At 42.4% G+C, this 15,767-nt stretch overlaps 22 non-coding genes across 22 annotated transcripts; all 22 read right to left on the bottom strand.

Annotated features, from left to right (window-relative positions):
• Nucleotides 1–597: 597 nt before the first annotated feature.
• Nucleotides 598–670, bottom strand: Trnat-ugu (transfer RNA threonine (anticodon UGU)). The gene has a single exon. It is a non-coding gene; the product is annotated as a tRNA-Thr (tRNA).
• Nucleotides 671–921: 251 nt separating this feature from the next.
• Trnai-uau (transfer RNA isoleucine (anticodon UAU)) lies at nt 922–1,031 on the bottom strand. The gene is made up of 2 exons: nt 994–1,031; nt 922–957 (listed from the first exon to the last, which is right to left on the bottom strand). It is a non-coding gene; the product is annotated as a tRNA-Ile (tRNA).
• A 325-nt stretch (nt 1,032–1,356) lies between these two features.
• Trnat-ugu (transfer RNA threonine (anticodon UGU)) lies at nt 1,357–1,429 on the bottom strand. The gene has a single exon. It is a non-coding gene; the product is annotated as a tRNA-Thr (tRNA).
• A 607-nt stretch (nt 1,430–2,036) lies between these two features.
• Nucleotides 2,037–2,109, bottom strand: Trnat-ugu (transfer RNA threonine (anticodon UGU)). Its single transcript has one exon. It is a non-coding gene; the product is annotated as a tRNA-Thr (tRNA).
• Nucleotides 2,110–2,360: 251 nt separating this feature from the next.
• On the bottom strand, nt 2,361–2,470 carry Trnai-uau (transfer RNA isoleucine (anticodon UAU)). Its single transcript has 2 exons — nt 2,433–2,470; nt 2,361–2,396 (listed from the first exon to the last, which is right to left on the bottom strand). It is a non-coding gene; the product is annotated as a tRNA-Ile (tRNA).
• Nucleotides 2,471–7,596: 5,126 nt separating this feature from the next.
• Trnat-ugu (transfer RNA threonine (anticodon UGU)) lies at nt 7,597–7,669 on the bottom strand. The gene has a single exon. It is a non-coding gene; the product is annotated as a tRNA-Thr (tRNA).
• A 608-nt stretch (nt 7,670–8,277) lies between these two features.
• Trnat-ugu (transfer RNA threonine (anticodon UGU)) lies at nt 8,278–8,350 on the bottom strand. The gene has a single exon. It is a non-coding gene; the product is annotated as a tRNA-Thr (tRNA).
• Nucleotides 8,351–8,601: 251 nt separating this feature from the next.
• On the bottom strand, nt 8,602–8,711 carry Trnai-uau (transfer RNA isoleucine (anticodon UAU)). The gene is made up of 2 exons: nt 8,674–8,711; nt 8,602–8,637 (listed from the first exon to the last, which is right to left on the bottom strand). It is a non-coding gene; the product is annotated as a tRNA-Ile (tRNA).
• Nucleotides 8,712–9,036: 325 nt separating this feature from the next.
• On the bottom strand, nt 9,037–9,109 carry Trnat-ugu (transfer RNA threonine (anticodon UGU)). The gene has a single exon. It is a non-coding gene; the product is annotated as a tRNA-Thr (tRNA).
• Nucleotides 9,110–9,717: 608 nt separating this feature from the next.
• Trnat-ugu (transfer RNA threonine (anticodon UGU)) lies at nt 9,718–9,790 on the bottom strand. Its single transcript has one exon. It is a non-coding gene; the product is annotated as a tRNA-Thr (tRNA).
• Nucleotides 9,791–10,042: 252 nt separating this feature from the next.
• Trnai-uau (transfer RNA isoleucine (anticodon UAU)) lies at nt 10,043–10,152 on the bottom strand. Its single transcript has 2 exons — nt 10,115–10,152; nt 10,043–10,078 (listed from the first exon to the last, which is right to left on the bottom strand). It is a non-coding gene; the product is annotated as a tRNA-Ile (tRNA).
• Nucleotides 10,153–10,477: 325 nt separating this feature from the next.
• On the bottom strand, nt 10,478–10,550 carry Trnat-ugu (transfer RNA threonine (anticodon UGU)). Its single transcript has one exon. It is a non-coding gene; the product is annotated as a tRNA-Thr (tRNA).
• Nucleotides 10,551–11,159: 609 nt separating this feature from the next.
• Nucleotides 11,160–11,232, bottom strand: Trnat-ugu (transfer RNA threonine (anticodon UGU)). Its single transcript has one exon. It is a non-coding gene; the product is annotated as a tRNA-Thr (tRNA).
• A 251-nt stretch (nt 11,233–11,483) lies between these two features.
• Nucleotides 11,484–11,593, bottom strand: Trnai-uau (transfer RNA isoleucine (anticodon UAU)). Its single transcript has 2 exons — nt 11,556–11,593; nt 11,484–11,519 (listed from the first exon to the last, which is right to left on the bottom strand). It is a non-coding gene; the product is annotated as a tRNA-Ile (tRNA).
• A 325-nt stretch (nt 11,594–11,918) lies between these two features.
• Nucleotides 11,919–11,991, bottom strand: Trnat-ugu (transfer RNA threonine (anticodon UGU)). Its single transcript has one exon. It is a non-coding gene; the product is annotated as a tRNA-Thr (tRNA).
• A 609-nt stretch (nt 11,992–12,600) lies between these two features.
• On the bottom strand, nt 12,601–12,673 carry Trnat-ugu (transfer RNA threonine (anticodon UGU)). Its single transcript has one exon. It is a non-coding gene; the product is annotated as a tRNA-Thr (tRNA).
• A 251-nt stretch (nt 12,674–12,924) lies between these two features.
• On the bottom strand, nt 12,925–13,034 carry Trnai-uau (transfer RNA isoleucine (anticodon UAU)). Its single transcript has 2 exons — nt 12,997–13,034; nt 12,925–12,960 (listed from the first exon to the last, which is right to left on the bottom strand). It is a non-coding gene; the product is annotated as a tRNA-Ile (tRNA).
• Nucleotides 13,035–13,359: 325 nt separating this feature from the next.
• On the bottom strand, nt 13,360–13,432 carry Trnat-ugu (transfer RNA threonine (anticodon UGU)). The gene has a single exon. It is a non-coding gene; the product is annotated as a tRNA-Thr (tRNA).
• Nucleotides 13,433–14,041: 609 nt separating this feature from the next.
• On the bottom strand, nt 14,042–14,114 carry Trnat-ugu (transfer RNA threonine (anticodon UGU)). The gene has a single exon. It is a non-coding gene; the product is annotated as a tRNA-Thr (tRNA).
• Nucleotides 14,115–14,365: 251 nt separating this feature from the next.
• Trnai-uau (transfer RNA isoleucine (anticodon UAU)) lies at nt 14,366–14,475 on the bottom strand. Its single transcript has 2 exons — nt 14,438–14,475; nt 14,366–14,401 (listed from the first exon to the last, which is right to left on the bottom strand). It is a non-coding gene; the product is annotated as a tRNA-Ile (tRNA).
• Nucleotides 14,476–14,800: 325 nt separating this feature from the next.
• On the bottom strand, nt 14,801–14,873 carry Trnat-ugu (transfer RNA threonine (anticodon UGU)). Its single transcript has one exon. It is a non-coding gene; the product is annotated as a tRNA-Thr (tRNA).
• A 609-nt stretch (nt 14,874–15,482) lies between these two features.
• Nucleotides 15,483–15,555, bottom strand: Trnat-ugu (transfer RNA threonine (anticodon UGU)). The gene has a single exon. It is a non-coding gene; the product is annotated as a tRNA-Thr (tRNA).
• Nucleotides 15,556–15,767: the final 212 nt, after the last annotated feature.

Raw genomic sequence — 15,767 nt, 5'->3', positions numbered from 1 at the left:
AACCGCAACGTATCAATTCCTATTTTCGCTCTTATCTCTTAGACTAAGATCTCTTGCAGTAGAAAAGACAAATAGATTGCAACAGCACAATCAAACAATACCGTTTTTATGGGTGTCTTCTGACAAATACTGAGTGCGAAAGATACATTTTGTTCACTTAAAATATATGAATTGTACAACTTCAGTTGAGTCGAGTAGAGGCATTTAATTATAAAGGCTTGGGTATGGACTTCAGACCCTCAAAGGCACTTGCACTTGGGTAACAAAGGCCACGTTAAACTCACACATGCATTTGTCCCTAATGCCACTGTGGTGAACTCACAGCTGTTTCCAGTCATGTGACGAATAGTTGGCCTCAAAATGCACAAAGGTTTCTTCCGAATGAGGACCAAATTATTGCATGTTTTGAAAGAAACCTATTTGATAGTCCCAAATGATCATCGATGTCCCGAACCTTGGTTTAGGAGACCGGCACCCTTAGAACTGAGTTACCTTAGTTGCTTGCACAAGACTTCACCATGGTGCCTGATGAAGAGGGTTTATTAGCTCAACTGCAAAAAAAAACCCAAAATCTTAAAACAGCGACAAAATACATCTAGCCCCCAGTGAGGATCGAACTCACGACCCCTGGTTTACAAGACCAGTGCTCTAACCACTGAGCTATGGAGGCATCTGATAAGTGGGGGCAATTTGCCATGCTTTTAACAGCTGTTGGTCCCGGGGTGGTCGATTGCAGTTACGATCTGTCTGTGTAAACACCATTGGCGTGGGATATTCTAAACTTCACATATTTCAAAATGTGTCAGTTGCCATTTACAAGATGTATTTTCATCTGTCACACACTTACTTCCATGACGCTGGTGGGTGTAATGGGAGTGAGAGTGTTTGAGAAAATGTCAGAAAAATAAAGAAAAGGAAGCATGCCCCGGGTGAGACTCGAACTCACAACCTCCGCATTCCTCATCCCATGCTGATCATGGGGAAGGTACTGACAATAAGTACGGCGCGCTAACCGATTGTGCCACCGGGGCAGCTGATAAACAGCTGAACATTTTCACTGCAAACTACTCAGCTACTCTTCAAGCAGTCAAATACATTCGGATATGGAAAATTGCCACATGTTGCATATTGAACTGAACAAACATTAAGTAGGTCAATCGCAACTCGGGTATTTCATCTTATTCTCTTCTTTACCTCTCCAAAGTTCCAGAATTTGCTTTCAAGCTGATAATTCTTTCATGTTGATGCATCTGAAACGTTTGCTTGGCGGCCGATTTGCATGTGAGGGGACGTTCACCGTCTGGGTAGCACAATGGCATCCTGACACCTCGGTGATAGAAATCTGTAGAAAAAATGAGCCTCCAGTGAGAATCGAACTCACGACGCCTGCTTTACAAGACCAGTGTTCTATCCACTGAGCTATGAAGGCAGTAGGCCATCAACCGCATCGTATCAATTCCTATTTTCGCTCTTATCTCTTAGACTAAGATCTCTTGCAGTAGAAAAGAAAATAGATTGCAACAGCACAATCAAACAATGCCGTTTTTATGGGTGTCTTCTGACAAATATTGAGTGCGAAAGATACATTTTGTTCACTTAAAATATATGAATTGTACAACTTCAGTTGAGTCGAGTAGAGGCATTTAATTATAAAGGCTTGGGTATGGACTTCAGACCCTCAAAGGCACTTGCACTTGGGTAACAAAGGCCACGTTAAACTCACACATGCATTTGTCCCTAATGCCACTGTGGTGAACTCACAGCTGTTTCCAGTCATGTGACGAATAGTTGGCCTCAAAATGCACAAAGGTTTCTTACGAATGAGGACCAAATTATTGCATGTTTTGAAAGAAACCTATTTGATAGTCCCAAATGATCATCGATGTCCCGACCCCTAGTTTAGGAGACCGGCACCCTTAGAACTGAGTTACCTTAGTTGCTTGCACAAGACTTCACCATGGTGCCTGATGAAAAGGGTTTATTAGCTCAACTGCAAAAAAAACCCCCAAAATCTTAAAACAGCGACAAAATAATCTAGCCCCCAGTGAGGATCGAACTCACGACCCCTGGTTTACAAGACCAGTGCTCTAACCACTGAGCTATGGAGGCATCTGATAAGTGGGGGCAATTTGCCATGCTTTTAACAGCTGTGGGTCCCGGGGTGGTCGATTGCAGTTACGATCTGTCTGTGTAAACACCATTGGCGTGGGATATTCTAAACTTCACATATTTCAAAATGTGTCAGTTGCCATTTACAAGATGTATTTTCATCTGTCACACACTTACTTCCATGACGCTGGTGGGTGTAATGGGAGTGAGAGTGTTTGAGAAAATGTCAGAAAAATAAAGAAAAGGAAGCATGCCCCGGGTGAGGCTCGAACTCACAACCTCCGCATTCCTCATCCCATGCTGATCATGGGGAAGGTACTGACTATAAGTACGGCGCGCTAACCGATTGTGCCACCGGGGCAGCTGATAAACAGCTGAACATTTTCACTGCAAACTACTCAGCTACTCTTCAAGCAGTCAAATACATTCGGATATGGAAAATTGCCACATGTTGCATATTGAACTGAACAAACATTAAGTAGGTCAATCGCAACTCGGGTATTTCATCTTATTATCTTCTTTACCTCTCCAAAGGTCATGAATTTATTTTGGGTTAAATACGGTAGAGCTTGCCTACTGCAGCGAAGGTGTTTTGCACGTGAGATTTGTGCTGAAGCCACGTGACGAAGGTGACGTGGTGAGATTGAGCATGAGTTGAGTCATTCGAGGTCTTCGCACAACACGGCGAGCAGCTTTCTTAAATCAACACTCTGCTATGAATCAGCGTTCGGTTTCACCTTCACACCATTCGGAGGACTCTGATGCATCCAAGACGAATCAGCAGAAGGAATCCATAGAAGGTTATGAAACTTTTCAATTATTTAAAGATTACATGGATTGCAAACTAAAAACATTTAAACGTGACATTATTGAAGAGAGTGAAGAAAGATCATTCACAGCGTTCAAAAGGGCTCGTAGAGATTCAGAAATTCCAAGTTTTCGGTTTAAAGGCAACCAACTTCAGTATAAATTTAATGCTGGTTGTTTGGACAAGATTGACACTGCTTTCAGATACATTAAGTGTAGTAGGTATTCTGATTGTGTGGGGATTCTCCAAGATCTTTCCTCAGACATTTCCAGGAGGAATAAGCATATCCGTTTAGCGGATAGGTCACCATCTGGTTGAGCTGTTGTGGCTGAACTAGAGGGAGATGATATTGCCTCTGGATCCGAGGAAGAACGTAGATCCGAGGAAGAACGTAGATTCGAGAAAGCGGAGAACAAAGCCCTGCGCAAAAGACGTGCGTCCTCATTCCGGACCAGAGGGAGACCCAACTATGTTGCACCCAGTGCTACTGTGTCTTCTGCTAGCATGGTTGATACTTCTAGGGAAACTACAACAGGTCAGAGCCAGCCATTTCGTTCCATGGTCAAACGAGGTCCAGCTCCCAACCAACAGTGTTATTTCTGTGGCGGTTTCGGCCACTGGAGAGTCGCCTGTCCAGCGGCAGCCTCACTACGTGCAGCCCAGTCAGCCTGCTCCGATTCAGTCCAGTCCAACCAAGATGCAGTTGTCAAGAAGTAAAGATGTCACTTCAGGTAACCACGTTTCTTTAATAAAGAAGTTGCTACTTTAGTCAGATGAATAGTTTGTATCGTTCCTGAGAGTATTCTTAAAAAAAACTTGTTTTAGGACGAGTTGCTGTGGAAAGTTGCAGTTCCGACGTTCAGACGCCATCAGTCAAGAAAACCAAGACACAACAGAAGGATGTCACTTGTTCTCCAGTCTGTGACATTGATAGTTCTGCAGGCTTAGGAGGTAATGACCTCGCCTCTGGGTTTATTCAGCTAAGGTCTTACGAGTTTGAATCCGAATCTTTGTGTGTTGTGAAAGGTAGTTTAAGGAAACATGTTTCCTTTTGGGTTAAAATTGGAGCTCCTCAGTTTGTGATCGATACTATAACAGACGGTTATGTCATTCCTTTCATTGATAGTCCTCCTACATCTTTTTCTAAAAATAACCAATCCGCTTTGTGGAACGGTACTTTTGTTGTACAGGCTATTCAAGAACTTTTAAGAAACTCTTGTATTGTTGAGCTTGATAGTCCTCCTTTAGTTGTTAATCCTCTTTCAGTAGCCATACAGCGTTCAGGCAAGAAGAGGCTTATCCTTGACCTTAGGTTTGTCAATCAGTTTGTTTACAAAAGAAAGATTGTTTTTGAGGGCTACAAAACAGCCTTGGAGACACAGGTTTCATGTTTAAGTTTGATTTAAAATCTGGTTATCATCACATCGACATACACTCTAGTCAACAACAGTACTTGGGTTTTGCTTGGAATGCTAATGGCATTATTAGGTACTATTGTTTCACAGTTTTGCCGTTTGGGTTAACATCTGCATCTTACATCTTTACGAAGTGTATTCGTCCACGTCCACTAGTTACATATTGGCGAAGGCAATCTATTCATATTGTTGTGTATCTTGACGATGGCTTTGGTTATGCTAGATCCAAGGATTTGTGCTCTAGCCATTCGGACAATGTTAGAGACACTCTAGAACAATCAGGTTTTGTTGTTAATATTGAGAAGTCAGTATGGCATCCTGTTACAGAGTTAGAGTGGCTTGGATTCACATGGAATTTAGATTCTAGTGTTCTTTCTATTCCTGTCAAGAAAACAGAAGATATAGTGTCTAGTTTTTCAGCATTCACATCTGTTTTGCCCAGGTTCACAGCAAGGAGTTTGGCTGCTTTAGCAGGTAAAGTCATAGCTCTTACTCCTGTTTTGGGTGATGTTTGTAGACTTTTCACAAGGCATATGTATTCCGAGGTCCAAAAGGCTTCTTCCTGGGATAGATTTCTTAGGTTAAATAATTCTCATTGTGTGTATGAATTGCTGTTTTGGAGAGACAACCTTCGCAATCTAAAACCAAGAGCGCTGTCTACGGTTAGTAAACCTATGCTATTGGTGTTTTCAGATGCAAGTGATGTAGGTTGTGGAGGTTATGTTGCGGATTCTGATCATGTGTTTCAATATGTCTGGGACTCTCAAGAGAAACTTTGTAGTGCCACGTGGAGAGAATTGAAGGCCATAGAATTAGTTCTCATTGCGTTTACCAGGGTTCTAATGGGCAAACCTGTAAAGTGGTTCACAGACAGCAAACCATGTTGTCATGTAGCTTCATGTGGTAGTTCTAAACAACATCTACAACAAGTTGCCACCTCCATCTTTGTGATAGCCAATCAGTACAACATAAGGTTAAAGTTCAGCTGGATTCCCAGATCAGAAAATGAAAAGGCCGATGCTCTGAGCAGATTTGAAGATTCGGATGACTGGAGAGTTACAGATGAAGTTTTCAAATTTTTAGATGGAAGATGGGGGCCACATTCTGTAGATCGTTTTGCAAACCATTTGAACACCAAGTTAAAAAGGTTTAATTCCAGGTCATGGGTACCAGATACAGAGGCAGTTGATGCATTTACTCAGCAGTGGTATGGGGAGAACAACTGGGTAGTTCCTCCTGTGTATTTGGTGTGTAAAACTGTACATTTCATCTTAGCATGCAATGCTTCTACTACATTGGTGGTGCCAATGTGGCCTTCCGCTCCATACTGGCCGTTGTTATTCCTGGAAGGGCAACCCAGAAAATTCATTACAGACATGATTCAGTTAAGTGGCAGCAACGCTGTTTCAGGAGGGAGCAAGCAGAATATATTCAATAGTTTCACTGGGTTCATGGTTGCTCTCAGGTTTGACAACTGATTATATATCTTTTCAGGTATATTTTCCGTTGGTATATGGTGAGACAAGGATGATCTGGTGCACCAGGATTTAGTTGACTTATCTACAAAAATGCCTGGAATAGTTTTAAAATCTAAAGCAGATGCTACAGTGGTAAAATACAGAAGAGCTTTTACATGTTGGAAAAAATGGGCCTCAAGGTTTAAAGAAATAACTGTTTTGCCTGCAAACTCTTTTCATGTAGGTTTGTACCTTACGTCATTGATTCAGTCGGGTAAAAGGTCTCCTGTTATTATGAATGCAGTTTACGGTATAAGATGGGCACACAGAGTAGCGGGTTTACCAGATCCATGTCAACATGACCTGATTAAGAATTTTACAGAAGCGGCAAGGAGATGTTACAGTGACCCTCTCAAGAAGAAAGAGCCTATAGATGTTGCTATTTTGGAAAAGTTAGTTGTTAGATTTGGCAGAGAGGATTGTTCGCTTGTAGATTTAAGGTTTCTGACAATGTCCATTCTTTCATATGCTGTTTTTTCAGATTTTCTGAAGTTTCCTCTATTAGGCGGTCTGATATTTCTTTTCATGAAGGATATGTTCGTATTTTCATAGAAAAGAGTAAGACGGATGTGTACAGAGATGGTAGATTTATTGTATGTTTAAGAGACATGGTCGCTGGGTTTCCGACACGGCAAAAGATGGATATGTTAAAGATGACATAAAAGAGTTACTGAGCGTGACTTCTATGTTAGGCTTATAATTTCCTGGATCTGTAATAAATAGTTCTCACTTCTTTGCCCTGTCTTTTAATTTCGAGCTGCGGTAGGCATTACCCATGCGAAGTATTTTGTTGTACATAAATAAATATTTTATGTTCGTTTGATCGAAGAGAATTAGAACATAAATGAATTTATTTTGGGTTAAATACGGTAGAGCTTGCCTACTGCAGCGAAGGTGTTTTGCACGTGAGATTTGTGCTGAAGCCACGTGACGAAGGTGACGTGGTGAGATTGAGCATGAGTTGAGTCATTCGAGGTCTTCGCACAACACGGCGAGCAGCTTTCTTAAATCGAGTGTATTGGAACTTGTTGAAGTTATGAAGGTTTCAGTATTGAACCTTCAATCCGTATGGATAATTCTGGATTACAAGCCGGATGGTTCATCTACGCAGTATTGCGATCTGTATTAGCAGTGAGGTACTGAGGTTCGGATGTAAGGAGGAGAGGGCTGACCTGATGTGATTTTATATGACATGGAGCGGCCTGGAGATGGGACCTGACCCAAAATTGAGGATGTAAGGAATTGGAGATATGTATTTTAGTTTTGTCTTGCATTTAAACACAAACAAATGAATAATAACAGTAATGATAATAATATATTAATAATATTAATAAAATGAAGTTAGTATTGCAGGAACGTCTGTTGTATACTTCATATATGTGTAAGCAGTTTCTTCTGGTTTTGAATTTGCTTGTTTTTCAGGTACAGGTTGAAGGTGCAGACGAGATGGTATTTTAATATTCTGCCGGCTCTTTGTATACTCTGTGTTAATAAACCTGCTCGCCTGTGAGCTGCGGTAGGCATTACCCATGCGAAGTATTTTGTTGTACATAAATAAATATTTTATGTTCGTTTGATCGAAGAGAATTAGAACATAACAGAATTTGCTTTCAAGCTGATAATTCTTTCATGTTGATGCAACTGAAACGTTTGCTTGGCGGCCGATTTGCATGTGAGGGGACGTTCACCGTCTGGGTAGCACAATGGCATCCTGACACCTCGGTGATAGAAATCTGTAGAAAAAATGAGCCTCCAGTGAGAATCGAACTCACGACGCCTGCTTTACAAGACCAGTGTTCTATCCACTGAGCTATGAAGGCAGTAGGCCATCAACCGCAACGTATCAATTCCTATTTTCGCTCTTATCTCTTAGACTAAGATCTCTTGCAGTAGAAAAGACAAATAGATTGCAACAGCACAATCAAACAATACCGTTTTTATGGGTGTCTTCTGACAAATATTGAGTGCGAAAGATACATTTTGTTCACTTAAAATATATGAATTGTACAACTTCAGTTGAGTCGAGTAGAGGCATTTAATTATAAAGGCTTGGGTATGGACTTCAGACCCTCAAAGGCACTTGCACTTGGGTAACAAAGGCCACGTTAAACTCACACATGCATTTGTCCCTAATGCCACTGTGGTGAACTCACAGCTGTTTCCAGTCATGTGACGAATAGTTGGCCTCAAAATGCACAAAGGTTTCTTCCGAATGAGGACCAAATTATTGCATGTTTTGAAAGAAACCTATTTGATAGTCCCAAATGATCATCGATGTCCCGACCCCTAGTTTAGGAGACCGGCACCCTTAGAACTGAGTTACCTTAGTTGCTTGCACAAGACTTCACCATGGTGCCTGATGAAGAGGGTTTATTAGCTCAACTGCAAAAAAAACCCCAAAATCTTAAAACAACGACAAAATACATCTAGCCCCCAGTGAGGATCGAACTCACGACCCCTGGTTTACAAGACCAGTGCTCTAACCACTGAGCTATGGAGGCATCTGATAAGTGGGGGCAATTTGCCATGCTTTTAACAGCTGTGGGTCCCGGGGTGGTCGATTGCAGTTACGATCTGTCTGTGTAAACACCATTGGCGTGGGATATTCTAAACTTCACATATTTCAAAATGTGTCAGTTGCCATTTACAAGATGTATTTTCATCTGTCACACACTTACTTCCATGACGCTGGTGGGTGTAATGGGAGTGAGAGTGTTTGAGAAAATGTCAGAAAAATAAAGAAAAGGAAGCATGCCCCGGGTGAGGCTCGAACTCACAACCTCCGCATTCCTCATCCCATGCTGATCATGGGGAAGGTACTGACTATAAGTACGGCGCGCTAACCGATTGTGCCACCGGGGCAGCTGATAAACAGCTGAACATTTTCACTGCAAACTACTCAGCTACTCTTCAAGCAGTCAAATACATTCGGATATGGAAAATTGCCACATGTTGCATATTGAACTGAACAAACATTAAGTAGGTCAATCGCAACTCGGGTATTTCATCTTATTCTCTTCTTTACCTCTCCAAAGTTCCAGAATTTGCTTTCAAGCTGATAATTCTTTCATGTTGATGCAACTGAAACGTTTGCTTGGCGGCCGATTTGCATGTGAGGGGACGTTCACCGTCTGGGTAGCACAATGGCATCCTGACACCTCGGTGATAGAAATCTGTAGAAAAAATGAGCCTCCAGTGAGAATCGAACTCACGACGCCTGCTTTACAAGACCAGTGTTCTATCCACTGAGCTATGAAGGCAGTAGGCCATCAACCGCAACGTATCAATTCCTATTTTCGCTCTTATCTCTTAGACTAAGATCTCTTGCAGTAGAAAAGACAAATAGATTGCAACAGCACAATCAAACAATACCGTTTTTATGGGTGTCTTCTGACAAATATTGAGTGCGAAAGATACATTTTGTTCACTTAAAATATATGAATTGTACAACTTCAGTTGAGTCGAGTAGAGGCATTTAATTATAAAGGCTTGGGTATGGACTTCAGACCCTCAAAGGCACTTGCACTTGGGTAACAAAGGCCACGTTAAACTCACACATGCATTTGTCCCTAATGCCACTGTGGTGAACTCACAGCTGTTTCCAGTCATGTGACGAATAGTTGGCCTCAAAATGCACAAAGGTTTCTTCCGAATGAGGACCAAATTATTGCATGTTTTGAAAGAAACCTATTTGATAGTCCCAAATGATCATCGATGTCCCGACCCCTAGTTTAGGAGACCGGCACCCTTAGAACTGAGTTACCTTAGTTGCTTGCACAAGACTTCACCATGGTGCCTGATGAAGAGGGTTTATTAGCTCAACTGCAAAAAAAACCCCAAAATCTTAAAACAGCGACAAAATACATCTAGCCCCCAGTGAGGATCGAACTCACGACCCCTGGTTTACAAGACCAGTGCTCTAACCACTGAGCTATGGAGGCATCTGATAAGTGGGGGCAATTTGCCATGCTTTTAACAGCTGTGGGTCCCGGGGGTGGTCGATTGCAGTTACGATCTGTCTGTGTAAACACCATTGGCGTGGGATATTCTAAACTTCACATATTTCAAAATGTGTTAGTTGCCATTTACAAGATGTATTTTCATCTGTCACACACTTACTTCCATGACGCTGATGGGTGTAATGGGAGTGAGAGTGTTTGAGAAAATGTCAGAAAAATAAAGAAAAGGAAGCATGCCCCGGGTGAGGCTCGAACTCACAACCTCCGCATTCCTCATCCCATGCTGATCATGGGGAAGGTACTGACTATAAGTACGGCGCGCTAACCGATTGTGCCACCGGGGCAGCTGATAAACAGCTGAACATTTTCACTGCAAACTACTCAGCTACTCTTCAAGCAGTCAAATACATTCGGATATGGAAAATTGCCACATGTTGCATATTGAACTGAACAAACATTAAGTAGGTCAATCGCAACTCGGGTATTTCATCTTATTCTCTTCTTTACCTCTCCAAAGTTCCAGAATTTGCTTTCAAGCTGATAATTCTTTCATGTTGATGCAACTGAAACGTTTGCTTGGCGGCCGATTTGCATGTGAGGGGACGTTCACCGTCTGGGTAGCACAATGGCATCCTGACACCTCGGTGATAGAAATCTGTAGAAAAAATGAGCCTCCAGTGAGAATCGAACTCACGACGCCTGCTTTACAAGACCAGTGTTCTATCCACTGAGCTATGAAGGCAGTAGGCCATCAACCGCAACGTATCAATTCCTATTTTCGCTCTTATCTCTTAGACTAAGATCTCTTGCAGTAGAAAAGACAAATAGATTGCAACAGCACAATCAAACAATACCGTTTTTATGGGTGTCTTCTGACAAATATTGAGTGCGAAAGATACATTTTGTTCACTTAAAATATATGAATTGTACAACTTCAGTTGAGTCGAGTAGAGGCATTTAATTATAAAGGCTTGGGTATGGACTTCAGACCCTCAAAGGCACTTGCACTTGGGTAACAAAGGCCACGTTAAACTCACACATGCATTTGTCCCTAATGCCACTGTGGTGAACTCACAGCTGTTTCCAGTCATGTGACGAATAGTTGGCCTCAAAATGCACAAAGGTTTCTTCCGAATGAGGACCAAATTATTGCATGTTTTGAAAGAAACCTATTTGATAGTCCCAAATGATCATCGATGTCCCGACCCTTGGTTTAGGAGACCGGCACCCTTAGAACTGAGTTACCTTAGTTGCTTGCACAAGACTTCACCATGGTGCCTGATGAAGAGGGTTTATTAGCTCAACTGCAAAAAAAAAACCCAAAATCTTAAAACAGCGACAAAATACATCTAGCCCCCAGTGAGGATCGAACTCACGACCCCTGGTTTACAAGACCAGTGCTCTAACCACTGAGCTATGGAGGCATCTGATAAGTGGGGGCAATTTGCCATGCTTTTAACAGCTGTGGGTCCCGGGGTGGTCGATTGCAGTTACGATCTGTCTGTGTAAACACCATTGGCGTGGGATATTCTAAACTTCACATATTTCAAAATGTGTCAGTTGCCATTTACAAGATGTATTTTCATCTGTCACACACTTACTTCCATGACGCTGATGGGTGTAATGGGAGTGAGAGTGTTTGAGAAAATGTCAGAAAAATAAAGAAAAGGAAGCATGCCCCGGGTGAGGCTCGAACTCACAACCTCCGCATTCCTCATCCCATGCTGATCATGGGGAAGGTACTGACTATAAGTACGGCGCGCTAACCGATTGTGCCACCGGGGCAGCTGATAAACAGCTGAACATTTTCACTGCAAACTACTCAGCTACTCTTCAAGCAGTCAAATACATTCGGATATGGAAAATTGCCACATGTTGCATATTGAACTGAACAAACATTAAGTAGGTCAATCGCAACTCGGGTATTTCATCTTATTCTCTTCTTTACCTCTCCAAAGTTCCAGAATTTGCTTTCAAGCTGATAATTCTTTCATGTTGATGCAACTGAAACGTTTGCTTGGCGGCCGATTTGCATGTGAGGGGACGTTCACCGTCTGGGTAGCACAATGGCATCCTGACACCTCGGTGATAGAAATCTGTAGAAAAAATGAGCCTCCAGTGAGAATCGAACTCACGACGCCTGCTTTACAAGACCAGTGTTCTATCCACTGAGCTATGAAGGCAGTAGGCCATCAACCGCAACGTATCAATTCCTATTTTCGCTCTTATCTCTTAGACTAAGATCTCTTGCAGTAGAAAAGACAAATAGATTGCAACAGCACAATCAAACAATACCGTTTTTATGGGTGTCTTCTGACAAATATTGAGTGCGAAAGATACATTTTGTTCACTTAAAATATATGAATTGTACAACTTCAGTTGAGTCGAGTAGAGGCATTTAATTATAAAGGCTTGGGTATGGACTTCAGACCCTCAAAGGCACTTGCACTTGGGTAACAAAGGCCACGTTAAACTCACACATGCATTTGTCCCTAATGCCACTGTGGTGAACTCACAGCTGTTTCCAGTCATGTGACGAATAGTTGGCCTCAAAATGCACAAAGGTTTCTTCCGAATGAGGACCAAATTATTGCATGTTTTGAAAGAAACCTATTTGATAGTCCCAAATGATCATCGATGTCCCGACCCTTGGTTTAGGAGACCGGCACCCTTAGAACTGAGTTACCTTAGTTGCTTGCACAAGACTTCACCATGGTGCCTGATGAAGAGGGTTTATTAGCTCAACTGCAAAAAAAACCCCCAAAATCTTAAAACAGCGACAAAATACATCTAGCCCCCAGTGAGGATCGAACTCACGACCCCTGGTTTACAAGACCAGTGCTCTAACCACTGAGCTATGGAGGCATCTGATAAGTGGGGGCAATTTGCCATGCTTTTAACAGCTGTTGGTCCCGGGGTGGTCGATTGCAGTTACGATCTGTCTGTGTAAACACCATTGGCGTGGGATATTCTAAACTTCACATATTTCAAAATGTGTCAGTTGCCATTTACAAGATGTATTTTCATCTGTCACACACTTACTTCCATGACGCTGATGGGTGTAATGGGAGTGAGAGTGTTTGAGAAAATGTCAGAAAAATAAAGAAAAGGAAGCATGCCCCGGGTGAGGCTCGAACTCACAACCTCCGCATTCCTCATCCCATGCTGATCATGGGGAAGGTACTGACTATAAGTACGGCGCGCTAACCGATTGTGCCACCGGGGCAGCTGATAAACAGCTGAACATTTTCACTGCAAACTACTCAGCTACTCTTCAAGCAGTCAAATACATTCGGATATGGAAAATTGCCACATGTTGCATATTGAACTGAACAAACATTAAGTAGGTCAATCGCAACTCGGGTATTTCATCTTATTCTCTTCTTTACCTCTCCAAAGTTCCAGAATTTGCTTTCAAGCTGATAATTCTTTCATGTTGATGCAACTGAAACGTTTGCTTGGCGGCCGATTTGCATGTGAGGGGACGTTCACCGTCTGGGTAGCACAATGGCATCCTGACACCTCGGTGATAGAAATCTGTAGAAAAAATGAGCCTCCAGTGAGAATCGAACTCACGACGCCTGCTTTACAAGACCAGTGTTCTATCCACTGAGCTATGAAGGCAGTAGGCCATCAACCGCAACGTATCAATTCCTATTTTCGCTCTTATCTCTTAGACTAAGATCTCTTGCAGTAGAAAAGACAAATAGATTGCAACAGCACAATCAAACAATACCGTTTTTATGGGTGTCTTCTGACAAATATTGAGTGCGAAAGATACATTTTGTTCACTTAAAATATATGAATTGTACAACTTCAGTTGAGTCGAGTAGAGGCATTTAATTATAAAGGCTTGGGTATGGACTTCAGACCCTCAAAGGCACTTGCACTTGGGTAGCAAAGGCCACGTTAAACTCACACATGCATTTGTCCCTAATGCCACTGTGGTGAACTCACAGCTGTTTCCAGTCATGTGACGAATAGTTGGCCTCAAAATGCACAAAGGTTTCTTCCGAATGAGGACCAAATTATTGCATGTTTTGAAAGAAACCTATTTGATAGTCCCAAATGATCATCGATGTCCCGACCCTTGGTTTAGGAGACCGGCACCCTTAGAACTGAGTTACCTTAGTTGCTTGCACAAGACTTCACCATGGTGCCTGGTGAAGAGGGTTTATTAGCTCAACTGCAAAAAAAACCCCCAAAATCTTAAAACAGCGACAAAATACATCTAGCCCCCAGTGAGGATCGAACTCACGACCCCTGGTTTACAAGACCAGTGCTCTAACCACTGAGCTATGGAGGCATCTGATAAGTGGGGGCAATTTGCCATGCTTTTAACAGCTGTGGGTCCCGGGGTGGTCGATTGCAGTTACGATCTGTCTGTGTAAACACCATTGGCGTGGGATATTCTAAACTTCACATATTTCAAAATGTGTCAGTTGCCATTTACAAGATGTATTTTCATCTGTCACACACTTACTTCCATGACGCTGATGGGTGTAATGGGAGTGAGAGTGTTTGAGAAAATGTCAGAAAAATAAAGAAAAGGAAGCATGCCCCGGGTGAGGCTCGAACTCACAACCTCCGCATTCCTCATCCCATGCTGATCATGGGGAAGGTACTGACTATAAGTACGGCGCGCTAACCGATTGTGCCACCGGGGCAGCTGATAAACAGCTGAACATTTTCACTGCAAACTACTCAGCTACTCTTCAAGCAGTCAAATACATTCGGATATGGAAAATTGCCACATGTTGCATATTGAACTGAACAAACATTAAGTAGGTCAATCGCAACTCGGGTATTTCATCTTATTCTCTTCTTTACCTCTCCAAAGTTCCAGAATTTGCTTTCAAGCTGATAATTGTTTCATGTTGATGCAACTGAAACGTTTGCTTGGCGGCCGATTTGCATGTGAGGGGACGTTCACCGTCTGGGTAGCACAATGGCATCCTGACACCTCGGTGATAGAAATCTGTAGAAAAAATGAGCCTCCAGTGAGAATCGAACTCACGACGCCTGCTTTACAAGACCAGTGTTCTATCCACTGAGCTATGAAGGCAGTAGGCCATCAACCGCAACGTATCAATTCCTATTTTCGCTCTTATCTCTTAGACTAAGATCTCTTGCAGTAGAAAAGACAAATAGATTGCAACAGCACAATCAAACAATACCGTTTTTATGGGTGTCTTCTGACAAATATTGAGTGCGAAAGATACATTTTGTTCACTTAAAATATATGAATTGTACAACTTCAGTTGAGTCGAGTAGAGGCATTTAATTATAAAGGCTTGGGTATGGACTTCAGACCCTCAAAGGCACTTGCACTTGGGTAACAAAGGCCACGTTAAACTCACACATGCATTTGTCCCTAATGCCACTGTGGTGAACTCACAGCTGTTTCCAGTCATGTGACGAATAGTTGGCCTCAAAATGCACAAAGGTTTCTTCCGAATGAGGACCAAATTATTGCATGTTTTGAAAGAAACCTATTTGATAGTCCCAAATGATCATCGATGTCCCGACCCTTGGTTTAGGAGACCGGCACCCTTAGAACTGAGTTACCTTAGTTGCTTGCACAAGACTTCACCATGGTGCCTGATGAAGAGGGTTTATTAGCTCAACTGCAAAAAAAACCCCCAAAATCTTAAAACAGCGACAAAATACATCTAGCCCCCAGTGAGGATCGAACTCACGACCCCTGGTTTACAAGACCAGTGCTCTAACCACTGAGCTATGGAGGCATCTGATAAGTGGGGGCAATTTGCCATGCTTTTAACAGCTGTTGGTCCCGGGGTGGTCGATTGCAGTTACGATCTGTCTGTGTAAACACCATTGGCGTGGGATATTCTAAACTTCACATATTTCAAAATGTGTCAGTTGCCATTTACAAGATGTATTTTCATCTGTCACACACTTACTTCCATGACGCTGGTGGGTGTAATGGGAGTGAGAG

Source organism: Haliotis asinina, chromosome 14 (genome assembly GCF_037392515.1).
Source record: "Haliotis asinina isolate JCU_RB_2024 chromosome 14, JCU_Hal_asi_v2, whole genome shotgun sequence".
In the NCBI taxonomy this organism is placed as follows: domain Eukaryota; kingdom Metazoa; phylum Mollusca; class Gastropoda; order Lepetellida; family Haliotidae; genus Haliotis; species Haliotis asinina.
The sequence above is the reverse complement of the archived record's forward strand: the minus strand, read 5'-3'. Positions and strand labels throughout refer to the sequence as shown.